This window comes from Stigmatopora nigra, chromosome 2 (genome assembly GCF_051989575.1).
Source record: "Stigmatopora nigra isolate UIUO_SnigA chromosome 2, RoL_Snig_1.1, whole genome shotgun sequence".
Taxonomy (NCBI): Eukaryota; Metazoa; Chordata; class Actinopteri; order Syngnathiformes; family Syngnathidae; genus Stigmatopora; species Stigmatopora nigra.
This window is the reverse complement of record NC_135509.1, coordinates 4,398,933-4,424,549: the sequence shown is the minus strand read 5'-3', so window position 1 is coordinate 4,424,549 and position 25,617 is coordinate 4,398,933. Positions and strand designations below refer to the sequence as shown.

Here is a 25,617-nt window from a genome sequence, read left to right as displayed (position 1 = left end):
AACGACTTGCTGATTATTTGGATGTTGTCGAGAATTAATATTCAATACTTTCCAAGTCTAGCGTTGATAAACAGGTGTTCAGCACTGAAAGATCAAAAATATATGGTATTTTGTATCTTTAAATTGCTTGTAGTGAAAAGCCACAGATTGCAAATTTTAACAAATATGAGGCGAAATGCCTCTTAATTTTGCCTTGCTGCTCATGGAGCAAAAAGTATATGTTGTAATTATTCATAGGGAAATTTTGGTTGATGAGGTGGAATTGTAGAACAGTAGAAACAAAAATGTAAAGTTGAATGGAAAGTTTTAAAAGGTGAACATCGAAGGGTACAAATAGGACAACAAGGGGTTAGAATTTCTTCAGGGAAGAGGAAGTATTGAAAAAGTGAGAGGATTTAATGTGGCAATGATAGAGCAAGATAGACTGAGCCACTAAGGTCAAAGGAGACATCGGTACTGACACCACTGGCCAGGTTTGAACAAAGAAAGCATGTATAGTGTATTAAGAGAATTGCCGGGGGCATGTCTTCAACAGCCACATCTGAACAAGTGACAACTGTAGATGAGCCAAGAGACACTGAAGAAATATGTCAGGCAATCAAGTGAAGCCGACAAGCGTAGCAGTGCTTGCTAAAATTCTGTTGACTCAATAGAAGCAGACGGCTCCAGAGTGTTTCTCCAGGAATGCCCACTGAGGTAAAACCAGTGCAGCTATTCCACTTCGACAGTGTTTATGTTGAGCTATGAATTTAAATTTAAGTTGTCAGCATGCAAAGCTGCCTACCAGTTATCTCACAATCCCCTCCCCACCCTAACTTTTTCCACAGCTGTGCTTTAACTTGTTTCCCTACGCTGATGCATATCTGCTCCTGCCAACAAATAGCTGCAAGGGCACAGATTACCAACCATATTTACAAGATGCATACAAATCAGTCACGTAATTGCATGAGGAAACATGTTACACAAACTAATCCAAAGTCACACTTTCTACGCTCTGAACTTGGAACTAAATTCTTAATTAAGTATTTAGGCAGTTTGAATTGTTATCATTCAAGAACAAATATTTTTCACTTGGAATCAGTGGAGCAACAAATTCATGTTTCTATGTCATTAAAATTCTGGGACTGCTTTTAAAACAAATTTACTGATGTCCTGATTGTGAGAGATTCCATATGGACTGTAAACTCATTGCGATAAGTCTGGTCAACAGTGTTTGTACTGAATTAAACACAAAGTTTATAGCAGGAGTCTTCTGATGTGAGGATGTATACATGGTATGGTTACATTTGCTTACATTAGCATATGATATCATGCAACTTTGACAGGTGGACGTGACCGGGATTTGAACCCGATACCGCAGAGCTGTGAGACAAACGGGCTAACCACTCGCTTCACCGGCCGACCCTATTAGTAGTAATTGTTTTTTCATATCTTTTAAATCCATTCGTTGAAGTATGATTTTGTCAAATGAGTTGCTCAAATCAAATGACACTTCCCGTTATGAAAGCGGTTTGATTCTTCACTATAATGCTTCACATTGAAAGAGCCTAAGATATTTCCTGGATGTTTATCTATCCTAAGGCAATCTTATTACCTCATTATACAATGGAGTTTACATTCTGGGGAGACTTTGTTTGCCACATGGTGATAATGAGGTCTTATTAACACCTGCTGATGTCCTTGAGAATGGAGAAGAAATTGGTGAGGACACGTTGATGGAAGCGAATACCTATCATGTATCTTGCCACTCTCTCCACCGGGCTGCCCTGTCTTTGATTATTTAATATAAAATCATCTCAGTCTTTGGTATATTCTTAACTTACAACTGCTTGCAAAGTGCTGTTTGGTTATTCACACAACACTACACCACTGATTACTGCATTTTAATGAGCGTCCAGGCTGTACAATCTGTATGTTTATGATGCAATAACAGAGGCAGATATGTGATTAAAATCAGATTTTCATCCAAATTTGGTCAAAGGCTTAGTTCCAATTTGAGGGTAGCCAATTTCATGCATTTTTATATTCTTTACAATATCTTGTTTCATTGGAACTGTATGTCAGAATTATTTGAAGAAGAGAACTGTGCATTAATAGTCCGGTCTGTCCAAAAAAACAGAAAAATGTTGGCCTGTTTATGAATATTTTGAGTAAACTGTAATCCTGTAACATCCAAGCCACTTAATGACAACTCAGCGGAGTTCAAGAATAATATTCAACACATTTTGACTGTACTATATCATTAAACAGTTTCAAATGGAATCAGTGGTTATTAATTTGGATTATTACATCAATTTCCGCATTGAATACATAAATGCATTATTAATAGTTAAGGTAACACATTATCTTACTTCTATTTCCTCCATTTCAAAGACTCTAATATCATTAAGGCAGTTTCAAAACACTTTGTTACTACCTTACGTGGAGTAATGACGCATGTTTAATGATAACTGCCACCGTTTTTTCTTTATACGCCTGCAGGGTTATCCTTTTCCTTGCAAAGCAATAATCCACCAAACTCGAAACAGCCTGCGTAATTAAGTATTGATCTCATAGATCAGGCAAGTATTAAAGAGTGGGTTTTTCCTAGACATTTATCATAAGGTAACACTAATGACATCATTTATACCTCTACTGATAAAATATCTGAATTATTGCTTGTACATAAATTTCAAACTCGCGGCAAATATCTTTGTTAGCCTGTCTTTATTTCAAGGTATAATGAATTTTTGATTTGGTAAATATTGTTCCAAAATACAATCATCTATCATCATTATTGGCTTAATAAATCATTTTCTGTTCATGCACTTACATTCACATTTTTTTCTAGTATGATAAAATTGTTAGTTAATAATATAAAATAACACATTTCTTAAGATGATTTGATCCCTTGTATTATGTGTACCTTCAATATTTAATTAGCATAATTACTACAGTTTGAATTTTTACACTGTACTATTATCAAATCAATATGACTAAAAAAATAGATGGCAACTTCTCACATTTCGTGCATAATTGAGTTTTCTGAAACCCGCCACAATACACTTAGACACGCATGCACACACAGGCAAAAACAACCTCTCTGCAGGAGGGAGTGGATCATCATGTGCGTTCTTGCATCCCATCTTACACTCTGTGATAGGTTTTAGTCTGTGAGCCTGTGGAGTGTTGTTCCTCCCAGCTGTGTATTTGCATGTATGCATGTAAGAGACAGAATTTGAGATGGAAACACTTCTTCACCCTTATTTCCCACAGAGACAGCGATTAACTTGTCTCTGTTGGACAGAGACCTCAGTCAGTCTCCATGTTGTAGCTGCTGTACAAGCAATGACAACAAGGCTTTGTGTCACAGCATGACTTTAGTCTGAGATTCACCGGAATTGGGTTTATAGAAGAGTTGCATAACCAATACACAATACGAACAATGTCATTGTCAATTTTTACTCCAAAAATAAATCATTTATAAAAGGACTTACTTTTAATTCGCGGGCCACATTAACGTCAACTAGGTTACATGTGGGCCAGACCATTTTAGATATGATATTTTAATTTTTTTAAATACATTTTTATGTCATTAAATGAACTGGATTAAAATTCCGTTTTTTATAGATCTAAAACAATGTTTATTTGAGCTTTTTAACATATTTTTAGATTTTACAAAATTATTTTTGAACTAAAACACAGAAAAAATGATTAAAAAATTACAATTATTGATTTAAAAAGGGGAAAATCAAGAAATATAATATACATCTATAATCTGCATTTTAATTTGATCCTACAACAATCAATTTTTTGCTTCCATGTAAACTATTTATAGTTTATTACCCAACATTTATTACATGAAAATCTTGTAAAGACAGAGGGTAGAGATGTATGTCTTATGTCAAGTTTCTTATATCTAGTAATGTGACAGTCTCGGGCTTTTGCTATTACAATCATTGACATGTCACGTATCAGAACTGTCACAAACCAAGTATTCTTAAGATTCAATTTTATCAATGTGCGACTCAAGCGCTCATAATCTGGGTGGGGAGGTCTGATAAGAACCACCAGGGAGAGATAAATGTGCATGCATACAAAACATACACACCTCGTTCTGTGTTACTGTGGATATACGAGTCAGTGTCTTCCACTACGTTTTGACTTTACCTTTGTGCTTCTCAAGGTCAATATAGACCCAAGATTTCCTTTTTTTCCACCAAATTACCCTACCAGAATCTAACAGGTCGCCCAAGTGTGTTGCTGCAGCTTCAGAAAATGTCTCATTAAAAAAAAAAAAAAGGATGAAAAGAATATATGGAAGCATCTTCATATGCAGTACTCAAAATAGATTCGACAAGCAGAAGCCCTTCACCTAAAATATTCTATATGAAATCTTCTCTACTGAAGAGTCTTCTCTCCACAGCTTCTTTTACATGAATATTCCACAGTACTTCACAAGAATACTCGATTTATGAAAAGGAAAAGAAATACAATGGATGTATGGAATTGCAAGGTTGAAAAAGAAACCAAGGGAACAATAATTATCATTTAGGTAATTTGAATTAGTCATATGAAGGTTTTTGAATCATTCTGTATGCAATTGATAAGCTGTGTCAAAAGTACTTTACCGTGGCTCACAATAATGTACACATTTATATTGTAGTCCGAGTGCCATGCCTATTTGGAGTTCAAATATCTTGCCAAAGGACACTTCAAAAGTCGGGATTCAAACTGCTTATCCTTTGGTCATTGGATGACTTGCTCTACTGCACCAAAGTCTTTTGAATATTTAACAGCAGCATCATATTTTAGGCACAGAGCTGCTTATCTTGGCACGACTGATTCCACAAAGGCACATCTTATCAGTGTTGCATCATTCTTTTATCGAGAAAAAAGAAAGTGACACAAAAGTAACAGGAATAAATCTTGTCTTTTGATATTCTAATTCTAAAAGGGAAAGGTGGCTATTAAAATAGTTTCACTATAGCAAAACCTTTAGACGATATGAGTTTTGAAAGAAATGGGTTTATGTTGTCTTTTCATTCAAACAATGTTTTGATGTGGCAAAAAGTTGTCCCTATGAAGTATTCTGCATAAACTAGCCATTAAATAATAGTTTTAACACTACTAAATTCTCGACAAAATTTGATACCGTCCAATACACCAAAAATAGCCACAATGGGCGCCGATGCCAAGACAGAGTAGCGAATCGGACGTCACTAACTGTTGAACTGATTCCTTCATCGCACTTTTATTTCATATTGGTAGCAATTACTTCAAATATTAGGTATTAAAATCAATTCCATTGATATAAACATTATAAACTATCAATTTACTTGCTAATATTGGCTATATTCCTACCCACAGTCATTATTTGATCTTGTACCAAGGAGATAGAAATAAGGCGAGGATATGAATAACACCACTATGCTGATGTTTGTTGTCCAACCAGAGAATGTAAGAGGCTAAAATCACTAAGCTCGGGCAGTTGCAGGAGGGGTAGGGAGTGGGGGGATAGAACAAATGGAAGGAGAAAAAAAGCGTGTGCATGCAGTCAAGGTCCTCTCGGCCCTTGTGGCTGCTTGCTGATCGTTGATGATAAATGACCGAACATGGCCAAACCCTCATTTGGCTCTCACAGCGTCAGGTGATAAAGGGAGAGCTCTTGTCAGGGATGGAGTGCACTCTGCTCTGCAAGGACAAGACCTCACAGCCACATAGGAACCAGAGGAGATGGGCTTTAATAAACTATACGCCACAGGCATGCTGCATCCAGGGAAGACTATTAAGACACTTCAAGTGTAGATGTTACTTCATATTTCTTATTGGTATTTAGTGATTTAAAAATGTTTTTTTCACTCTTTTACACAAATAGGCTTTGCTTATACTTATCAGAAACGCAAAAAAATCTCATGTGGAAAGATTTTAGATTGCAATCAAGAGCAATTCCACAATTAATTAATTTAAATGGAGGAGTAGTAACCAACAAGAAGAAGTAAAAATAACAGAGTTTTTGAGACCTTCCCTTGGGTGGATTAAATAATTATACGCCCTTATGATTTTTAAATAGAGGCCAGGCCCTTAATTATTTGAATGTTAGTATTGAATAATACACAAAGCAGTTTTATCTAATGATATATAAGAATATCAATGGTTTAGAGTTAAAGTCACATTGAGTTCTCGCTAAAGATTCACATTTTCAGTCAAACATTATTTTGTAAATAGTTGTTCATTCCCTGGAGCAGTGGCTTTAAAAAAATTCTAATTATTTCCCCTGTAAACTGGAGCAAGGGTGAGTATAAAAGCAAAATTTTGTTTTTTAACCTACAGTAGTTCAGTGGGAAACTAAAGTACATATTTATAATAACGGGAGGGATCAGAAAAGGGGGGTGTTATGCAGTTCCTAAAATTGTACTCTCCTAGAGAAGGCATAAAATGGTCATTGCAGCACATTTGGAAATTTCTATGATAATCGTTCTTGGGTCTCACTTGTTTAATCATTTATCAAAAATTCTTACTTTCTGCTAATCCACTCAGACTGAAAATAAAAGAGGTTTAATTAAATGGGAGTTAGCAAGAAAAAATAATCTAAAGGCCATGGCTAATTATACTCAATCAGCGGGCAATCATCATGTTGCATGTCTCAATTACAAGATTTCAATGGCCTCATCGCTGCAATCTCACACTGCATGTTTGAATTTCAGAAGTAAGCCTCGTCTGTTTCAAAAAGCCCGCACAGCTTCCTATTATAGCTTTCTGCCTTCCGGATAATTGATTTGGTTTAATATAATGAAGGCCAGTGAACAAAAAAGTCTCAAAGGAAATAGGACTGTCATCTGGTTTCCATTTTAATAAAACACATTGTACCCCCAATGCAATCTCCTAATCTCCAAAACTAATGAAGTTGTTTTCGCATACAGACTGACACCGCAACGAGACACACTTTTATGTTAAAAATGATTATTTTCTTTGATGGAGCTTGTCTTTTATTTTGCACGCCTGGTCCTACACAAACATTTTATTTCCCAGGGCTTACACTGAGGACTGATGCCTTGTTTTATAGAAGTACTAGTTGTCTACTGGGAAAATAGTATTAAATTTCAAAAGACTGTGATGAAGATTCAACGCTTTTTGAGCAAATGAGTTTCATCTACTTTATTTTACTTGTTTTATTGCCTGGCATGATATTATAGTGGCAATAATCTTATGTTTATATTGTGTAGGACGCTACAACCTACAATACAGTATGTACTTGAATATTTGAATAACTGCAAAGCTAGAAATTATATGATTTTTTGTCTGTATATTTTGCATCAAAACTGCACTGAAAATTCAAAAAATAATAAAAATAACAAAAAACTATATATATATATATATATATATATATATATATATATATATATATATATATATATATATATATATATATATATATATATATATATATATATATATATATATATATATATATATATATATATATATATATATATATATATATATATATATATATATATATATATATATATATATATATATATATATATATATATATATATATATATATATATATATATACATATATCAAGATCAGTCAATATTTTTGTCTGTTTGTCCATCTGCCTGTCACATATGATTAGTCTTGGCCATGTTTTTGGAGCCCAAGGTTTTCTAGCAAAATGATTCACACCAAAATTAATGTCAATATAATCGAGCCACTGTCACCACAGAGGTCCATGCCAAATATTAGCCATCTGATACAGTAATGTGTGGTACTATAAATGTGTCCCAGTGCACACTGAGCAGCTGATTGTAAGTTATGTTACCCGGCAGTCTGCTGAAGCTTTCATGAGCTGACATTTCCATAACTCATTATCGTGCAAATTTAATGACCATAATCACATTAATTCACAGAGTACAGGCACATAAATCAAAGATTTCCATATTAGAAGAGTCTGTTGTCTGGTCTTGTTTATCATTTTTTGATGAATAGATTATGATAGGGCCATCATTTGTCGCCTGTCTATGTTACAGAAATGAAGAAAAGACAATTTAGTCAAGAGAATGTCTCAAACAAGGGTCGCATGGGGTGCTGGCTCTGGTAGCAGAGCCATCTATGGGCAGTAGTTTGGGGGGATCAGATGCTGCTAACAGTTAAGTGGGATAAAAATCAAAACCCCCACACCAACCCAAACCCTTAGGGGATAAGTGGTTCAGAAAATGAATGAATGAGTCTCTGGCATTCATTTCAATTGAATTCTACTTGTGTTAAAAAAAGAGCTCTATTTTGAAGAAAAGCACTTATAATGGCATTTTCACATCTTCATCCGACATAGAAAATATTCAATTACAGACACATGCGGCCTTAGATAGTGTCTGCCAAGCAATGAATAGGTATTAAATCCAGCCATGCTGCCTCACGGTCCTTACCCATGGGAGCATGGTTGTTTGATGAGATGAAAAGAGAGATGAGGGGATATATTATGAGAGGTGGCAGAGCAGCCTGTTATTCATTCACAAGGTCACCAACTGATATTCATCCAAAATGTACAAACAGCTTCTGTCATTCCAATATTTGCGACACTAATTGTATTTATTCTTTGGCAGTTGTATGGAATGAGTGGCCCTAACCATTTTGTGGGAAACATTTTAACTGAAAATGACAGTAGATCCAAAAGTAGATCCAATAAAAAGAACTATATGACACAATCTTTAAATGACCTAATGTCAGGACTCAAGACTTAAGAATTACCCCAAATAAAAGCATGTAATATATTGTACTGTTCAATAATAATAATAACCTTTTCTTTGTCATATTATTCCTTCCTGATGTCAATATGTCAAACACTGCCATCCCCATGCACAAAAGACACACCTGTAACATAGCATTTCTAATGCAAATTATTCTGAATTTCCATCAACATGTAAAACCGTAATATCATGCAAAGTACTTCTCTTCTATTCAACAATTGACATAAAGGGTGAGGAACATGTGCCTTGAATTGTTTCACATGTACTCATTCCATTTTTTCCATGTAAAAAGTACACACAAAATAAGCTAATCTATGTATGAAATAACAATTTCTTCCAATGCAAAAAACAACAATTTCCTTGAGTGACACATGGATTGTCATGACAATTGTGCTGACTGTCCTTTAGCATAATAATGTAGAATATATATGTCCCATTAAAAAGCAAAAGGGTACAATTTAAAAATGTGTTTTCCATTTTATGTAACACCATAATTTACACTTCTTGGTGAAGCCATTGCTTATAATGGTCATCTCACTGCTTGACTATAAATAATGCATTGTATTCATTCTGACTATTCTTTGACAACAACACACTTGGCAGCACCATAAATCAGACATGACGGACCATGGTATTTCTCTCTGGTACTCACATGCAAAGAACAAATGCAAACAGTGGAAGAGCAAATCAAATAACCTTGTAAAAATGTCCATCAGAAAACACCGAACAATTTATAAGTTTTAACCAGTATTGCTTAAATATCTTAATACATTTAAAGATGGACAGCGTCAACAAGTCAACCATCGGTAGTCAAGTCATGTACTGTATATTTCAAAGATTTTGTTTGGATTGCTCAGCATGTGCTCTAATGGACACTACCAGCATATTTTCATACTCTTCTTATGAATTTTCTAACAGCAATCATAGTAAACGTCATCTCCAAATACAATTTTACCACAGATGAACTGATAAATGTTCAAATTATGTGATTACAGAACATCACTGGTCAAACAGGAGAGGTGATATTATAGTGATTTTTAGGATAAAAACAAGAAATTTGCAGAGTTCTACAGTCAAGGGGAAAATTGAGAATCCATAATTAATGAGGTGTCCCATTGTGTATAAAGACAGTGCTATATATTATTTATATATATATATAAAATTCTCATCATGTCCTAAATTTAAGTTAACAATGCCAAACAGTATTATACAAAAAAACATCAGAAAGATTCCTGGTATATGAAATTGGAATATATGGCAAGGAAACAATGTCACCAGGTTATTTTTGTCCTCCGTCAAACTCTAAGTCTGTTGTACTAACCACTCAGTGACCGTACCGCCCTCTGTTATTATTACAGTAATAATAGTCAAGCTGTCTGATCCATTTTAAATGTATGCACATAAGTTATAAATCACTATAGTTTCCCGGTTAAAATGATGTCCAGATGTCATGTTATCTGAATGACAGTTATGAGTAACTGTTCTCTGCTATCTGTCAGTCCCGCTTGATTGGCAGGTAGTATTTTGGAGCTGAGGCATGAAAGTGTCACCTCTGTGGTTGCCTTGGGGCCAATGTGTGCTGATATGATTTATGTAGGCTGATGATTGTGCCAGCTACATTGCAAATTGACTGTCACCCCTTCCTGTAAACCAGTGCCCTCTAAGAGCATCTCCCCCCCAAAAAAATGAGAGGTAAAAAGCTTGAGGCAGGACCATTTCTCATGGGGAGTAGGCTAAACTGATTCTCTATAATGTTTACAATTTCAGTAGTTGCAAAACATCACAACTGCACAAGTCTAAGTTTGTATAGTTTGACTTTGACAATGTAGTAATTCACTGAACATGGTTAAGTTCTAATCGGAAGTTGGAGCTGACCAGTAATTATTCATTCAGTCATTTTCTGAACTGCTTATCCTCATAAGGGTCACTGGGGATGCTACAGTAATCCATTAGACCTGTGAGATTTTGCTGCTATCTTTCTACAGCTGTTTTTTTTAAGTATTTTCATGTACAACTTAATAAATAGAACCTTTTTAAACAAGTGCTATACAAATATTTTCAGATTGTCTGAAAAAATATGTCTGAGACCTGAAGAATATTTATTGTCACATACCTTCAGGTTGTAGTACTTCAACTCTGGAAGACAAATGATTCCTTAGGAAGACATGTCACACTCATGGCTTGCAGAATCAAGAGCTGTTCATCACTTCCATTTTGTGCCGTGTATTTATGCTGCAGCACATTCCAAGCCAGCAAAATACTGCTCCATCCTCTTCTATTGCACATCACCTGCAACAGACTAAAATTGAGTAAAAGATTCCAAGGTGATATTGACCTGTTTCCCTTCAATAAATACAGTCACATAAACATCTCTATCTTCTGTATTTTAAAAAAATAATACACACATTTAAAATATACAGTTATGTCCAAAATAAAGCAAAGAAAACAGTAGCTAACACAAAACTTTATCCTACATTTTAAAACAAAAACTCAACATTGTTTGTTCTTAACTTCAACTTCTATATATTAGCGGTGCAACAATATCTCAATAGGGTGGTGTATTGCGGCCCCAATAGGTTATCAATATGCTCACACAACAGTTGTTGCACGGAGTCATGCCCACGGATGAATACACACAGAATTTTCTGTCCCACCATGTTAGCGAGAACTTCAAGAGACAGACATTAGATCTCATTAGAGACAGTTGCCTAGTGACAAGTGTGAAATTGTTCATAGAGCTGTTGTTTAAGTGCTGATGGAAAGGTCAGATTTAAGATTCTCTTCTCATTTTCTGTACCGCTTTACTCCACACCGATGGACCGACCTGGACTTAAACCCAGGAGCCCAGACTGTGAGGCAGTACCATTGTGGGGTTTTGCGACATTGAACCGTACACTTCACAAATCAAATCCCCTGACTAGTCAAGCATTTGGATTTTATGTTGTAGAAATAATATAATTTGTCCTTATTTAATGCATGTTGGGATAATAGGTTAGAATTTTTCGTTAAATAAAATTAAGTGCATGTGTGTAGGTGGATTATCAGTGCATCAGCCAAACACAGTATGATTCTGTAGCGACGAAATCCCTCCAGGTCTTAACTTTAAGATGTAGTAATTCTCTATTGTTTGATTGAAGCAAGGCTCTGTAGTTTAGGAGTGAGAAAAGTAATGAAAAGGCAGAGGATTTTAATGTCTGCATACGCTGCAAATACAGCAGCTCTTAAAACACTGACAAAGATTCCCTTGACAAGCTTTTACATTCAAATCCACACAGAAGGTTTGTATATGGTCTTCATTAGGTAATTTTGAAATATATTGATAATAACGTTTAATTGTTTAACAGTGACCAACATTCCCTGTCTTCTGGGTCTGTCACAGTTTGCTTCCTGAGCCAACACTTCTATTTAAGTTCCAGTCAATTTTTCCCTATGGGAACCTACTTCATAATGTACTTTGTGGATTTTAGATTCACATTTCCAAAGTCTCTTTGATCAAAATGCAAAGCTTTCTTTATGTGTCTGTTATTCAAGAATCAATGTGTGCACTTGCTGATGTTGAAAACAAATGGAGACAAGGATTAAAATGGTTGCATTTTCTAAATTTGCACGTTTCAACTCCATCATTTGCTTCCTTTTTTTTTAATGCTGTTTGCCCAATTCTTTACAAGCCAACATTTAATACCGCTGCAGCTGAAGTAGGTTATATGGAGCACTCAGCACACAGTGAGAATAAGACAGAAGCCTTTTCAGGCAGTCTTGTAACCAGCAGCAGACATAATTTGGGGTGATGGGTGCTTGCTGAAATTGCTAATTGCTCCATTCACATTACATTCCATCCACCTACTTCTGTGATGTTAATTTTGTGTGGTGGTTTCTTAAACATCAAACATAAGGAGGTGGGACATGGTTTTATACACAGCCTGTGGTCCAGTTGCTTGACATATTGTTTCAAAGAGAGATTACTCCCAACATTCACGTTAAATTTATGAAAGGGCCATTTTTTTTTCAGCCACTACTGGGTCTCTTGACTGAGAGTATGCCAACTGAAACACATTTAACAGTTGCTCAGTCCAACTGGTATTCACAGTTCTGTCCTATGAACTGAATAAGAACTGTTGTGCCGCCTGATTGCTAAACTAGAGACTGATTGCTAAAGCGGTTCAGAAAATGAGAAGAGATTAGAATATTACCGTTTCTTATGCCAATTTGTTGCCCTGTATCATATAGGGCTGTCATATATGTTTTTTGGGCAGCAGTGAAACGAACAAATTGTATTATGAAGATACGAGTTTAATCACTAAGGGCAAAAATACCAAAAGTGATCACTTACATGAAAGACAGATTTAAAGGAGTTCTCAGATGCCATGGTTATAGATTTAAATACTCATTTAGTGATACAGAGTGAATAAAATATTCTCACAATTTCAGCTTATAATATTGTAAGAAAACTACACTTTCAACTAAATGAATACCCTAATTGTAACTTTCCTCACTTTCTGTGTGGGAATCAAATGTGTGATACATATTTTATTGGAAAAAAAATGAGAAAATTGCAGTTCATAATAAGATGTGTTGAGCTGGGTGAAATGCTCTTTAGAATAGAATATACCAGACACCATTCTGTCATTAGAGGAACAACAAAGAAGAGCTCTGCTCTGAAATGTTAACCGAGTTACTTTGCACAAACTCTAAAGTATGAATGTATTTCAAGTCCATATGCTTTAAAGAGTTTGTCATGCTCTCTCAAGTTATAAATTTACTGCACAGGATAATGGGGAAACTTCCATATTTCTTATATTACACAGCTAAGTTTACTAATCTGCAGGGAAAAGAGTCTGTACTGTGAAGGCTTTCATAAACGTGCCGAAATGAACAACCTGCCTATTCATCAGATATTTAATTAAAGACAGGCTGTTCCAAAATTGCAAACCTTTTTTCTACATTCCTCGAGGCAGTGAGAAAAAAAATCCTAACATTATTAATAGTCTTTGTTCATTGACCCTAATGAACATCGGGGTGAGACAAATGGGAATCGAAACATATAATTAGGCATGAATGTCATCCTTATTATTACATCATATCACTGTACAAAGTCTAAATCAGCAGAGGAATGCTTGCAAGGAAAACTAATGCTTTTGATAATTTAAAAGTCATGTGATTAATAACTTGTACTTTGTACTACATATCAAATAAGCATTGTTCCTCCCTGAAAGTACTGATGACCTTGGGAAGAAATAACGGAGGAAAAAAAGCCTATTTAAATTTGAAGAATGAAATCATTAATTTTACTTATTTAAAAACATACATTTCCGACCCACAAAGAAATAAAAAATAAATGGGACTAATGAAGAGCAATGACGCCTTCACACTATGTTACTGTTGAGGCAAGTAGTAAAAATGAGACCATCAGGGAAAAAATAATGAGTATCAAAGTATCAAGGCTCATGGCCAAACCCACATACTTTAAAAACTGGTGCGGTCCCTGAAGATGCTGGAAGTAATTCACAAGGCGCTCTCTCAGTGTAATTGGGTCATTCAAGCAGCGGAACGGTGACTTGATATAGGCTTTAGTTGACAAGCTGGCCCAGGGAGCTTGAAAAACACAAACATTTAATTTACTCATTAACAAGCAGAATGTTTGGACAAAAGTTTTCTAAAAGTACACTCCCTCTTGGCCAGTCTGGCTAGTAGAATGGAAAACAGGAAGCCCATACAAATGTTGTGTGGGGATTTTGAATTGTGGTAAAGAATTTGTTTCAGGAATATTTTGGCATTACCTGCTTTTAATGGATTTACTTTTTTAATTAAAGACCTTAAAAGTATGGTATTTGCTGAAGACTGCACAACAATACTTTATATAATAACAATACTATACAAAATGAGAATTCTAAATGAAGAATGAATGTGCTTTTCTGCAATTTGTTTTCCCGTAACATAACTCACTAAAATACATTACAAAATGAATATAATAAATTATATAAATACACCTAATGTCAGACTAATTTTTTTTTCATAGCAGTATAACTCTTGATGCAACCCAAATGATGTAAAAATGTTAAATTGTATCCATTAATGTAATCTCTTTCAATGTGATTCCAGTATTACTGTTGCAACTGCCATTTCTCTTATGTAGTGTTCCATGTCCTTGAAAAGATTGTATAAAGACTGCATTGAATACATCTAAATGCTTTCATTTTGGTGAATTTGTTTAAAAACCTAAAAAGAAACAAAATATAAATGAACAGTAAATGTGTGAAGCTCCTAAGGCAGGCGCGTTGAAAAATCAAAATTGTCACTTGGTATGAGCATGTCTATCTCCATGTGCCCTGTGATTGGCTGGCCATCGATGCAGGTCCCCTGCCTGTTGCCAATAGTTAGCTGGGATAGGCTCCAGCACCCTCCATGACCCTTAATGAGGATGAACTGTTCAGAAATTGAATGAATGAAGGATTATGCCAAGAATAATTCACATGTTGCTCGAGTTGGCATGTTAAAGCATGTTCTAGCTGGCATACCCTAATCTAAATTAGTAGTTTTCATATCAGAATGGCATAATCCTATTTTCGAGAATTGGATTTCTGTCACTGAGCTCAAGGGGAACCTTGTGTACAGTACATAATTTTATTCAACATCCACAAAATACCCTGCAGATGTTTGGCTCACCAATATGTTACAATCTATGTGAACGCAGACTCTGCTTCCGCTCCCTAAGCACGGCAACCAGTTTATCTCTTTCCAATGTAGTTGTGCACTTCGCCCATTCAAAGTTATTCCAGTCAGTCTCGTCGAGCCACAGGCAGCAAGACCTGCCTATACACAGTCATGATTTTTGGCAGCTCAATTGGTCCATCTGGCATTACCAAGGCCAGCGGATCAGTACCGCTTGAGCACCCTCACAAGAAAATCTCATCCAATGAGATTCAAAGCCATCTATATTTTCTCGCACGCATTGGTCAAACGCGAATAAAATATTTGTCTATAAAGTGGCCATTATACAGCTGAAGATTGAAAGCGAGATTGCACGGCTTAGCATCTGTGATATGCCTCTCCCTGCACAGTGATCCAGTATTTCTGGGTGCAAGTGTTTATCTCAGACCCAAATATTCAGCTCATGTCACACAGTGCAGAAGGCACAGCAGCGACATCACAAAGATGGATTATGTCATGCGTTAAATTGCTTCTTTGAAGGAAATGAATAAATAAATTGGAGACTAATTCCAGGATCGTGTGCACTATCTCTCAAGTGAGTGTGATTGTATAATGTCATCTCTAATGTTATTTCTACGCCCTCTCTGTTGTGTCCTGTAAGGATAATTTTGTATGACTTGATCTCTGTTTAATCTCTATTATCTATTCATCCATTATGCTAAATAATATACATTTAGTGCCTATTTATAATCCTACGTATGTAAACATTATTTTTTTTCCAATTCTGAACAATCACAAAGCAAATAATTCATATTTTTGCAAGATAGTTTGAAACCACATAATAGTTGTTTCATATCCGATAAGAATAACATGCTTCTCGAAATGAACAACTCAGGTTGGTTTTGACTCTCTGTCACATTATTCTATGTGACATAAAACTCAGTGAGGTCAAGAGCCCCAACTGAAGTGGAGAGTGGTATAAAAAGAATTGACCACACTGAGGAAAAGGGAAGAAATCTGTTACTTCATTGTTCTTTAGAGAGATAGAACTACACAGGCTAAGCTTGAGGGAATGTTATTATAAGAAAATTAAGTTAAATCCCCGAGGTTCTGTATAATATTTGGGGAATACCAATGGAGGAAACTTTGTTTACCAAGTTATTTAGAGGTACCGCGTACTGATCTTGAATTTCGAACACCTCCATGTGTTTTAAAATATATTCCATGTTTAAGGGTGTTTTAGTCTGTGCCAGGATTCAAATGAAAAAAAATCCTGAACCAAATCAACTAATAACAGCCAGAGACAATGACGACTTTTGAGATTAGGTGGACCATGCCCCAATAGTTTCAAAAGAGCCTTTCTGCCATGACGTGCCTAGTACTTTAGGGACCATTACCTGTCACTGATCATTCCCTGCAGCTGATATTTCCAAGCTCTGTGGAGTACTCCATCCTTTATCTAGAGAGCTCCAACCTTTGCTCATCGTCCCTAGAGAAGGAGAGAAAAGGGGAGAAAGGTTGTTGAGTCATTCATTGTACTATACAGAGCCTCGGCTGGTAGTGCTACGTGAGAAAAAAGAAGACAAAAGAAAGCCAAAGTTCAGAGAAAGACAGCTTTTGTAGTAAGGTGGGCTAGCACACTTTTCAGAATGTTGCAGCTTGTCATGATACGAGTAGGTGTGCGGGGAGAAATGAAAGCCTGAGACGAGGGTACTCTCTGAGACTAGATGGAGGTTACACGAGGCCTTGTATTTGCAAGAAAAGGAAACATATCTACTCAAAAAGGCTATAGCTAATTGTGACACTGAGTTGTTGTTTGGTTTAACACTACTAATAATTATTTATAAGTTATTAAAGGGGGGGGGGCGGCCCGTTGGAGCGAATGGTTAGCGCATCGGCCTCACAGCTCTGGGATTCTGGGTTCAAGTCCAGGTCGGTCTACCTGTGTGGCGTTTGCATGTTCTCCCCGGGCCAGCGTGGGGTTCCTCTGGGTACTACGGTTTCCTCCCACATTCCAAAATGGTAGGCTGATTGGACACTCTAAATTGCCCCTAGGTATGGGTGTGAGAGTACATGGTTGCCCGTCTCCTTGTACCCTGCGATCGGCTGGCCACTGAGTCAACTGGTATTGGCTCCAGCACCACCACCCTAAAGCGGTTCACAAAATGAGATGAGAAGAGATATTTCAGTTAAATGATCTGGAACTGCTGATGAACAAGTTGAATTCAAGAAAACGACACTGTAATATTTCTGACTTCGCATGGCAGCTGCTGATAGACTCTAAATTAAGTGTGCCGAACCAATTCATTTGGACCTTGGCACTCTCCTCATGTACACACACTCCATACTATTTAGCAGAAAAAAACACTTTTATGTCATATTTAATATAGATTCAATATCCATGTTCACACAGCCTAAAAAAGAGGCTTCCAAAGTTCCTTTATATCAAAGATACACTGTTTATTTCTCCAGGCAGTGTATAGACAAAACACTCTTGCAGAAAGGTACTGAGCTGTTTCCGAGCTGTAATTGTCAAGGCCAAGAGTGCAGAGTAGCATGCAATGAGTGAGGGTTTGACTGCAAGAGAGCTTAGCTTCTCTAAAATGTCAAAGGCTAGATTTAAATTAAATGCTTCAAGTGACTCAATTAAAAAATGTCCTCACTTGGAAGTTTGGATATGTGCCAAGGCAGACTATGTGTCTAAATGTCATGGAATCTTGTAAGCTTGTCGTCACCCAGGGCAATGCAGTTTTCGAAGCAATATTCATCAATCCGTCTTATTTGAGCGTTTTATCGTCACCCTCTCAATTTTGAAGAAACATCAGGTTTCCTATCTTGGATAAACCTAAATGTCATGTGAATTACATTTTAATATTCTACGGAATATGACACCTCCTCAATAAAGGTTTTCCTTCCTAAAATTGGATTAGGGTGGTTTAATCTTTTAAATTTGCAATTTAAAATTCAGATATTCAACCCCAGAACTGTGAGGCTTATGCGCTGACCACAAGGCTGCCTACAATGCAATCTTTCTTTTATAGAAATCTATAGGAACAAACTCAGATTCAAGGATTCCATTATTCCTCCTTGCTCAGCTCAGATGTGTGCTGACCTTGTGAGTACAGTGACCAGAAGAGTCAATGTCTAACCAAGGTCAGAGCACCCATATTTGAGTTTGATGGCCCTACCAACAACAGACGAATGACAGCCCAAGTCGAAAAAAAGCCCAGTGGTGCATAGAGCATTTAATAGTCAAAACGATTGCCTGCAAGGGGCCAGGGAACTAATGCTGACAAGCTGGATTTTGATATATGAGGGGAAGAGTTAGCCTATTTCAAACGACTAGAATGGTAGATGCAAACCATGGATATGTGAATTTATTAGAGGTAAAAAAGCAAAATAACTGCTACTGCTTATGGTTCATGTGAAAGTAAAAGTCAAGAAAAAAAAAACCTGTTCTGTTTAGTTAGAGAATCCTAATAACGGTACTGGATGGAAATCTTAATTGCAGAACACAACAACTGGACCAAATATTAATAAAAAAATTATGTTTCTAGTCAAAATTATTGGACAAACACCACACTCCAGCAGCCCCCGTGACCTTAATGAGGATAAAATGGTGCAGAAAATGAATGAATACATGAATTAAACTCTAAAAGACGTGTTTTTGAGGTCTAATGGAACACCAAAAACTTCATCAAGTTAAAATATTTTTGCTTATGTCATAATGAAAGCATTCAAAACAACATGCTACCTTCTAAAAATGTATAATCCATGTGTTATATTCATGGTGCATAACAAAGCAGACATATTGATGGCTTTTAGTGTTTAGAGAAAAACAAAGGTCTCAGTGTTCCGGTAGTGTGTAGACGTTGATTTTCATATTCTAAGGGTCAAACAAACTACTGCTTCACACACTATACTCACAACTCAATGAGATTAGACACTCTCATTGACCCATTCTCTCAATTATTTAGTACTGGCCTGCATTAGCCTTTCTGTCTCAGTAAAAATAATAATAATAACATTTGCTGGCATTATTATTAACTGCTGACCAGTTAGTCAACTGATTGCCTTGGGCATCCACCCTCTCATTTCATCATTTCACATCCTGATTTACTTAAGCAGTTGCTTGTCATCGTTTCTCAGTGCTCGCATTCACATTCAGGAAGGTTGCCTGTGAGAGCCACAATTTGGTATCCTCAAAGCATCACTCAATATTTCACTTTATCAAAGTCTTCACTCGGTTCAGCCATTTCACTCTAGATTAAAAAATGATTGCTGCATGAGCCAATGGTCAAAAACATAAGCTATTCAGTTATTCAAGCAGGTGGATACATACTAGACGGAGGTAATTATATCAGCACTTCATTCAAACAAGAGGATTTTGTTAGGGAAGCGATGGTACTTGTACTAATTCTGCATGAAATACGGATTTTATGTGCTTCAAAACAAACACATTATATTTCATTAAAAGACAACATTCAGATAGTTAAAAGAAAAAATATACAGACAGAAAAAAGAAAGATTAGTGTATTATATTAATCTTGAAGGACTTGACTCATCTTTTTTGCCCTTTAGCTTTTTTTTTTTTAAATAGTGGTTCTTTTTCAGCAATTCGACACTCACATTTTCCCTCCACTGCACATTTCAAGTGATTCCAGATGTCAACACTTGTTTTTATAAGCCAGCCCTGTGGTAGCCATCATATACTTTTGCCATCAACGTGTGACGTTGGCAGAGCTTCCATGGCGGCAGGCTTTAGCATGAAGCTGGCACAGTTTTTGCTCTGCAACGTCAGTGGAAAGACAATTCAAGCAGACAGGAAGAATAACAACCTAGCTTGAAAAATTTTTTGAAGGGTTTAGAATTTTGAACCCCTAAAAAGTAAAACTTGCAGTATTTTAATATTTTTCTTTTTCATATAAATGTAGAAATGGTTTTCTGTTTTAAAGAATGGCATTCTATTTGATAATACCCCTTCTCTAAGACAGATCAATAACACATTAACACATCTACTAAACAAACAGAAGATGTTCCATAAATTAAAACTTTCTGCAGGCATTCTTAAGAGCAGAAGCCTTTGGAAGAAAAGACCGTCCACTCTGCTGATGTGTTTGCTGATAAGGCTGCACAGTGGCTTTTATAAGACCAATAAAGCTTTATCTTAATAACTGTAATCCGTCCTTAGGTTCGAAGGTTAGGGCCCGGTAATACATCAGTGTACCATCGCCATATTGCTTATCTGTAATTGCATTGCTGGTGGCTTAATTGTTGAGATGCACGTGATCATTTAGAAATGATCTATCACTTAGTACTGTAATAATGAGTTTCAGATGGATGGCTGAGTGAACACAACCTCCCTTGCTCCCCACAGAGGGAATTAGTGAACCACCAAGTAGTCCTACATGCTGGGATTCTGTTGAAAAGAATTGTGCAAGTGTGTGTGCAACCCTTAGTCAGTGAACAATTTTGATTAGATTGGCTCCTATCCTTTTTTGTATGCCAATCTGTTAGTAGATGCTATATTTGCATAGAAATCAGAATATGGTTCGTTTCACCTATAGTTTATTATTATAAATTAACAGGAAATTGAACTAAAGGTTATGTGAGTCACATTGCACATTGTATTCATTGATGGGTGTTCAGCTGTCTCTTAATTCACTATGGATTTTTTCCAGACAAAAAGACATATGGTCGCCCACAGAGTAAGGACATATCAGTACAAATTATATATGATTTTGTGGGTTTTATATGAATAGAATGTGGCCTTACACTGTTGAATGGATTCATTGGAAGCTAAATATAAAGAATAAAGAAAATAATCAATTGCCATTGCAGTCATCACGTGGATTTTGTCAAAGATTTTCTTTCCTGAGAGATCTTCATATGTTTTACTTTATACAACCATTTACATTTTTATATTATAAAAAAATGATAACTGGGGTAGTTACAGTGAATTTAGTCATTGATGTTTCGCCGATAAGCATTAGGGGTGATGAAGTAGGATACTTAATATAAAATACTGCAATGTACTGATCCTGCGAATGTTGAAACCACAAAGTGGTAAAGGGGGACCATAAATTCATTATAGAACATGAAGTAAAATAAATGCATACATAGAAACTATTGTCAAACTTCACCTTGGACAATAATTTCCTGATCTAAAGGGCATTATGGGAGAATTATTTATAGGCGAGTGAACCGCTACACCATGAGGCGGCTCTGAATTCTACAAATGATTTCCGTTTTAAAGCAGAGGGAGAAAATAAATACCTATGTTGTACATTTTACTTGTCTTGCTCACAATATTCTAAGTTCAAACAGTTATATTTGGAAGCATTTTTCTTAATTTCTTCAGATTTTGATGTACCTCTGTACACTAAAATTCAAAAAAGCTTCAACGGCAATGTTGAAATGCATCAATAGAATTTTTCATTGAAAAAAAGATTATATATTTTGGCCTCTTTTCAACTGCACACATTTTATTACTATATTAAATACACATTCACATTGATTTGTCTGTCCATTTCTGTCAATATTAGCAAATATTCCATATTTATGGTATCGATATGACAGATTTTTGTTTACTTCATAGAGAAGTATTGTTCAAATTCAACCTTCATCATCTTAAAAGCAGTTTATGCCTCCTGCCAGGTCTAGCAGTCCTCATTTTTCCTCGTATTTTCATCACGAGTACATGCTGGCAACCACCAAACTTAGAACACAAAGCCCCTTCTTCATGTTTTAAATGTCAACCTGCAGTTTATTATGCAGTCAGCTTCTACTTTCATGCAGCACGTCAAAAGAATTCAATGCACTTGGTGAGCAGAGGTTTAAAGTTGATGTTTTTAAAAGGCAAAATTACCATAATAAAGATCTTTATTATTATTATTTTTTTGTAATCAAGCAAGTTTGCTGTCACCACACGAACCAAAGACGGCCCGGTAGGTAATTTGCCTAATTTAAGTGGTTGTAAAAGAAAAAATACATGAATAAATTTTCTTTAATGTTGACAGATTAGCAAAAAAATAAAATAAAAAAAAGTAGAACTACTTTGGATATAATGTGACAGTCAAAAATGGATGGGATGAGGAGCTAAAAATGTTTTGGTGGTAGGAGGAAACATCTTTCACTGTTAGATATTGATGTGTAAGTATATCCCTTACCTAGCTTGCAATTCCCATTGGACTCACTGTAAGAAGTGAGGGAACTAATGTTGCTGATTAGGATTTTTGACTATGACATACTTCAGAATAAGCAGTAGCAAATGTAGAGGACTTATATAGCACATTCATTCTACACCATTTCAGTGCCTGAAGCATTTTACAGGCTCATATTCATCCTTTCATTTACTAGTTGAGAGTGACTTCTCTCCCAGTCTTATCATCAACAAACTGATTTTAAAGGATGTAGAGTACCCCCTATCGCCTGAAATACTGTATTTAATTATATATTTCTGTTATCATCACATGTAATTTTTCTACTCTTTGTTCAGACTTCGCTGACAGTCTGAAATTGCTTTATTATTCCTCCAGAGTCTGTCACATCCCTCAGTGGCTACAAACTCATCACCCATCACTGGCTCCTTGTCTGGGAGGAAATAAAATGTCAACATTTCTTGGGTGACAGAGTTGCATAATCATCCTCTCCTCAGCTGAATGAACAAACCATGAGGGGTAGAGGAAAGCAGAAAAAGGAAAGTACTGTAATTGAAAAAAATGAAATCCTTGGTACTATTCATTATAAGGGAGTGCAAATTTAGAGTGTCTCAAAAAGACAGGGCAATATATAAAAAGAGAGATTATGCCTTGGGGTTGCTTAAGCATAATTGAATTTAAATTACACAAAATTCACAAAATCAATCGACATTGACGTTTTTTAAGTATGCTGTTTTTGAAAAAAATAGTCATATGAAATGTTTCAGCAATAAAATTATCAATAGCGTCAAATTAGATTGATTTATTGCTGTCAAATTGATCACAATTGTGGCAAACTTTGTGATATTAGCAAATATAATTTTGCTGTTCAGAAAATCAATGTTATTCCATTGGTAATTTACATCCCTAGTACTTGCACGAACCTGCGACTAAAGCAATACTAATTTAGATTTTGATCTTTCCGATGACATATACTCCTCAGCACTTTTTCATGAGCCCCCAAATACCTCATAAAAACTGATGAAGTGTTCTTCGATTTGAATCAATTTTCATTTAAATCTTGTCGTTAAGATCTTAAAACACATTAAAATGTTTAATCTATCATTTGACTGCTACTCATTCCAATCTCATGGGGGTGGACTGTTACATCCTTTTACTCACATGTGTGGAGTTGATTCAGGAAGAGAGCTACAAATATCGGTTTTGATGTGTTCTATGAACTCGAGAGAGGTGTTTAATGGCAGATTTACAAGAAATCTTATTCAAATGCAACAGATAAGTAAAGAGAAATGGCCTCAAATTGTGTGCAACTACAGAAAACATTAAATTTAGTTATATATAATTGAATATTACAATTACTTTAGTATGCCATTATATTATCTGCATATAAGTAATGTAGATAATTAGTTATGACATAATCTACAGAGAGATTGTGTGAATCTGCTCATTGTATAATAATTGTGGTTAAAGCATTGAGTCAAAAATTAATATTATTTTTCGTTTGCAATTTACAAAGTAGGGTGGCCAAATGGTTAGCACCTTGGACAGTTCTGGGGTACTGGGTTCAGCTGGAATAAGACGCTATGTACTGTAATGTACTGTAATGTACTGTAATGTACTGTAATGTACTGTAATGTACTGTAAAGTAATGTACTGTAATGTAATGTAATATAGCTAAAAAGTGAAAAAAACGGTAAAAATAGTCTTACATTAAAATATTTGTTGAGCATGGTTAACTCATTTGCAGCCATTGACTGCAATAGACATCTGATCCCATTTGACTCTTGAGATTTGGCAGTTGCAATTCGCACTGGCACTAAATTAATGAACTGAAACATGACCATTTAGTGCCAGCACAACCAGTTCAAATAAATTGGACATATATCACTGTCAATGACACAGGATGAGTTAATATACCGTACCTAAATATTGCCACAGTTTAATACTGTCAGCGTTAATTTTCCTGCCAGAGCAATGACATTTATGTGTATCATCTTGACATCTTATCACTTTTCGAAACCCTGTAAAATGTATCTAATTAGACAGTCCCATTCCACCACATGGGTTCAGATTAATGATATCTGTCAATCACCAGCATTTCCTGTGAAAATATTCCCTGATGCCCAAAGGTTTGTGCCCAGAGAACACTAGCATCAAAGTTGAAAAACCTTTAAAGTGTGCGGGTGACTTTTCCAAGCAGTAAAGTGTGTATCGGAGAGTTTAGCTGAATAATTCTAACATCAATCGCCTGCAATGAAATGAAATTCTTCTGTGAAATTCTTCAAAGGTTAAGACATGGGTAAAGACTATCATCATATTTAAAAACCATTGAAGTGCAAGAGTGATTTTTGGCACTAGCCACAATAATGATGGTTTTCCAGATTATACTCTGAACCATGCTCCCATGCAAAGTTAATTTGAGGGAAATTATTGTAGAATGTTCCCAAGACAAATTATAAGGTAGGTGAGTTTTCAACATTACTTTAGAATTTGAGTTTTGGTTCATAAGATCCTCTAAAATCATAACATGTCATGAACATGAATAAACACTTATGACAGGATTCACTCAGTAATGTTATTTAGTAAATAATATTACTTTTGATGCAAAGTTGACATTGTTTCCTAATGATGTGGGTGTTTTCAATTTCGTAAACAGAATATGTTTTGCTTCTCCCGAAAGCAAGCAGTAGAAGCTCACTCCTTAAGAATGGCCTTTGCAAAGAAAATAAGTGATCGACACGAATTATCAGACTTGCCCTTTTCCTTACCGTTGTTTTTTGTTTTACTCCAAACTATTATACAAGCAAGCTCCTATTCCACAAGTAATCATCTCAAGCTATTTCAGGTGAGGGAGTACACCAGCAATACTGCCAGTGGGGGACCTGGCAACCTCACTAATAGGGTATATGATTGGTATTCATATGAATCACGTATTTACTCTTGGGCCTGGCCTATCCTTTAATCTCCTCTCTTTTATTTTAAAATATATTATTATTATGAAGTTTGCCTCTTGTGTACCCCCAAAAATAAAACTAATGATGAATTCTAGCAATCATAATGACCAAAACATCATTAT

The 25,617-nt window shown here is 35.7% G+C and overlaps 1 protein-coding gene across 3 annotated transcripts in view; it reads right to left on the bottom strand.

Moving 5' to 3' along the window:
- Positions 1-25,617, bottom strand: part of LOC144208819 (uncharacterized) — a 43,568-nt gene that overhangs the window by 2,288 nt on the left and 15,663 nt on the right. For 2 of the 3 annotated variants that reach the window (XM_077734846.1, XM_077734859.1), the window contains exons 7-10: positions 17,324-17,529; positions 16,779-16,870; positions 14,196-14,325; positions 10,847-11,022 (exon numbers count right to left, since the gene is read on the bottom strand). The gene's annotated coding sequence lies outside the window, so the exon portion shown is untranslated. Of the gene's footprint in view, positions 1-10,846; positions 11,023-14,195; positions 14,326-16,778; positions 16,871-17,323; positions 17,530-20,023; positions 20,171-25,617 lie in introns of those variants that run through there. The other variant, XM_077734853.1, reaches the window with a different exon arrangement.